The sequence below is a fragment of the Octodon degus genome, unplaced genomic scaffold, assembly GCF_000260255.1.
Source record: "Octodon degus isolate 3935 unplaced genomic scaffold, OctDeg1.0 scaffold00125, whole genome shotgun sequence".
Classification (NCBI taxonomy): domain Eukaryota; kingdom Metazoa; phylum Chordata; class Mammalia; order Rodentia; family Octodontidae; genus Octodon; species Octodon degus.
The window spans coordinates 9,201,427-9,205,918 of record NW_004524701.1 but is presented as its reverse complement, the minus strand read 5'-3'; the positions used below and the strand labels follow the sequence as shown (position 1 = coordinate 9,205,918).

The 4,492-nt window shown below is 35.6% G+C and overlaps 1 protein-coding gene across 1 annotated transcript in view; it reads right to left on the bottom strand.

The window, feature by feature from the left end:
- The window catches only part of LOC101587879 (ATP-binding cassette sub-family G member 2-like), a 65,537-nt gene that overhangs the window by 8,420 nt on the left and 52,625 nt on the right, over positions 1-4,492 (bottom strand). The gene's annotated exons all lie outside the window — the stretch shown is intronic.

Genomic DNA, 4,492 nt, shown 5'->3' with positions numbered 1-4,492 from the left:
GAGGAAGAAGAAGAAGAAGAAGAAGAAGAAGAAGAAGAAGAAGAAGAAGAAGAAGAAGAAGAAGAAGAAGAAGAAGAAGAAGAAGAAGAAGAAATCAAAATAATAAAAAAAAAAGCATTTGAAATCATGCAACATTTCACTAAACAAAGTAATAGGAATTCAACAATACAATGATTGCTGTAATGATGTTATCTTCAAATTAGTTGATTAGGTTATCAGACATAGAAGTGCAAAATTGGTTAACAAAACAACAAAAAAAGTTGTAAGAAATTAAAAAGAAAAAAATTTAAGCATTAACTGGTCTTTTCAAAAGATATATTTTTATACAATAGAGTATTACTCAGCTATAAAAAATATCAATTTGAGGCTTTTGTAGATAAATGCATGCAACTAGAGACTATTGGTAAGTGAAATAAATCAGACTTGCATGTGCAAACATCTTGCTAGCCTGAAAACCTGAAAAAGCAAACAGAATCTGAAAGGTACAAATACATACTGAAAGACTTTGATCAATGGAAAATAAAAACTGGGTTAAAAAAAAGGACAAAAGAAGGGGATAGGAGATATATATATATCTCCAAACTGTCTTATATATCACATATGATACTATCATATATATGATAGAATATATATATATATATATTATATATGATAGTTTGGATAATTATACAGCATTTTTGTTTTTAAAAAGGGAAAAAGAAAGTAAAACCAGTTTGGTTAAAATGGAGAGATAATCATGATCCCATGAAGTCTCTCTATTCTTAAACAGATAACCGTTATCTCCATATTTCAGCATATTTTAAAATTCATGGTCTTAGGTAGCTACAAAAGGACAAAAGGAAGAAAAAGGGAATGAAAAAAGATATATTTATGTATATTTACAGGATAGCTTGAATAACTTTATTGCTGATTTCTGCTGATCTATTGAATGAAACAGTTAATGCTTAATTTTTTGTACTTTTTAATGTTATAACTTTGAAACAGTTAATGCTTAAATTTTGTCCTTTTTAATGTCATAACTTTTATAGCAATTTTGCGTGTTTATATACAGTAACTTAAACAACTAATTTGAAGATGGCATTTAATATAACAACTATTGTTGATTTCCTATTGTTTTGTTTAGTGAAATTCTGTATCATTTGTAAAGTTTTTTACTATTTTTTTATTCTCCTTAAAAATATAAAAACATTAAAAGTATTGTGTTCCAAAAAAATTTAAAAATTAAAAAAAAATTGTGTTCCACTAAAATTCATGTCACCAGATGAACTGACACCAGATCTGTCCAACCTGGAGATGTCTTGGTACAAGAGGTTGAGTCCTGAAGATGTAACTACATTTAGATGAGGTCATCAGAGTAGTGTCTGCAAATTGGAATTAGTGTTCTGGAGCCTGCACTTAATAAATTACAACCATGACTAAGGATTCCAGGATTGAGAAATGATAAATCTCTGTAGCTTAAGTCACTGGGTGTCTGATAATTTTTTATCATGAGGCTGGTACTGGAAGTTGTTCTGCAGCAACTCATAGATGCGGGGCAAGTACTCTTCTACTGTCATACAGCCCTGGAGGGAGATATAATGATTCATAAATACAATGTTGAATAATAATTATATCACAATGATGAGATTTTTCTTTATTTTTGAACTGGCCTCATGTTGTCAGGAAATCTCACCCTTGTAGAGAAGAGCTAAATCTCTGTTGTGAGGGAACATATAAGCTACCTCCCTCTTCAATTTTTATTTATTTATTTGGAACAGCGTCTTCCTAAGCAGCTTGGACTCATAGTGAATCTCTTCTCTCAACCTGCCAGTGCTGGGATTACAGGAGTGCACCACCATACCCAGTTTTGGTGGCTGGCACATCACACTGGGTTTCCATAGCTGGACTTGTTGTGGGTGGGCTGGAGGTCTGAGATTGCCTTTAACTACTTTGTATTGATGTCTTTGAAGCTCCCAAATTTCACCCAGGCTTAGTGGCAATGGTAGACATTTGGGGTAGGTCATCAAGTTTCCTCTGATAGTGGGGTGAAGGCGGGCATACTCACCAAGGGTCTTGAAGCTGTCTGGGACTCAGCATGCAGTACTGGGGACCTAACTCAGGTTCTTGCACTTGCCAGGCAGGTTCTTAGACTGCCAAGCTATCTCCCCAGCTCCCTTGCTTCCCTTTTAAATAGTGTTAGAATTCTTCCCTGTTTTATCTAACAGAAATTCAGATAAATTTAAAAACATGTGTTTCAGAGCTTGAACAGAACAAATGAACAGCCAGTAAAGCTCAACTCAAGTTGGTAGTTTAGTGATCACTGGAGCCTCACTGAGCTATGGACTGCTATTGTGAAAGACTTGGTGAGTTCTACAACAGCCCCCCCCCACATCATCATCACAGATGCCATTCAGAGCTTCAGAATACACCCTACTAACCATCATGGAAACCAGGCTGAGTCAAACAGCTTAGTGAATTCTACACCTATGTTCCAATGTCTCAGAAACCGGGTTTAGGCAAAGACAGCTATAGTGAGGTTGTTAACATATGCCCATCCCCACACCCATGATCTCAGCAGCCTCCCTGATCCAAGCCAAGCCCCACATGATGGGAGAGCCTCATGAGCTGCGGTTCAGCACTATCACCATCACAGAAGGCATGCTGAGTCCCAGACAGCTTCAAGACCCTTGGTGAGTATGCTTGCCTTCACCCCACTATCAGAGGAAACTTGATGACCCACCTCAAATGCCTACCATTGCCACTAAGCCTGGATGAAATTTGGGAGCTTCAAAGACATCAATACAAAGTAGTAAAAGGCAATCTCAGACCTCCAGCCCACCCACAACAAGTCCAAGAGAAAAGGACATAGGGAAACTTGGAAGTTACATACCTAAAATTTCAGAAATAACAACTGAAAGAAAGAAATCCAAAGCCATATTAATATGCTGAGCTGTAAAAGGCTCAAGTCAACAACTTCTGAAATTGCCAGTCCTACAGATAACCCACTACTATTATGGACTACTGGACTATATTGGAATATTTTGCTGAATTCATGCACCTACAATATTTAAATGGCAATGGAATACCCATCTCTGAGAAAACTGAACACAAAAGGTGATACAAATGAAGGGCCATTTTGTATCTGCATATACAAAATAGTTAGAATTGATATAAAGTTACTTTCTCTTAATTCAATGAATAGAAAGATTTGTACTTAGAGTGTTTGGACAGGATATCATGTCTGCATCTTGTACTATGAATAACCACTAAGAAGACAACAATATGCATTGTAATAATTATTGAAATTCTCCTTTTAACCAGTTTTGCTTAATCAGGCACTTAAACAACTGAGCTAATGGGCAGGTCCCCTCCTACTAAATAGTTTTGAAACTGTCCCATTGCTATTCATTTCTCAATAAAATTATTAAACAAATGAAACCAAAAAAGAGACTGCTTTTGGCAATAGCTGTGAACACTATTGAGAACAAAAGTGAACATCTGGTGAAACTGTCATTTTTACATATACATCTACTACTGTGGCAGGCATCTATAAAGAGATTGGGCCTTCCTTGATTTCCATGATTTTGGTTCTGTAACATGGTATGTAATCATTTATGTCTCTGTTCTGGGTATTTCCACACACAGTTAATAGTTAAGTCTTTAAATTTTTATCTCATGTTTATGACATAGGATATTTAAATTCATTGAGGATATTAAATTCTTCTGGAATGCCTTCAGCTTTCAAGAGTCTCATTCCCTTTTCTCCTTCTATACATCCTTTATTGTACTCTTTGTACTTCATCTCATTCAAATAAGAACTGTTATATGCTATGTAAAAAGAGAAAAATGAATGAAATACATCAGGCTGGGAAGATATCAGACCACAAATAATTTCTTAGGTTTAAAAATGGTAACAATCATCAAACAATTGCTCAGCACATCTTAAGAAGACATAGATTAAAAGCAGAGGATAATAGAAAAATGATGGAAACACTGAATGTACAATATAGTAAAGAATTACAATGCAAGAAAAAGATAAAACAGATATATCCAGAACATTAGGAATTCCATTGAAAGGTGGGAAACCCACTTGGATGAAACTGAAGGTAGAGTTTCAGACCTTGAAAACAGCACAGCAGCTAGTGACACTGAAAGGAAAGCTCTCTTGAAAAGATCAAGGAACCAGGAAAAAATTTCACTGTTGCAAGATGATGCAAATCAAAACAATAAAGACTGAATGGTGTCAACAAAATAGCAGCAGTCAACACAAATGACTCAAAAAGACTACTGCCAGAAGTACTGGCAGAAAATTTCCCAAAAATGGCAATCGAATCTGACATACACAGAAGCGAAGCATGTACAACTCCATAATCAAAACTAAATCTAGGGGGCCAGGGAGATGGCTCAGTAGAATAAGTGCTTCCCTGGCAAGCGCAAGGGTCTGAGTTCAATCCCCGGTTCTGCCAAAAAAAAACTAAATCTACACACAGAAACATAATAATCAAGATCTCAA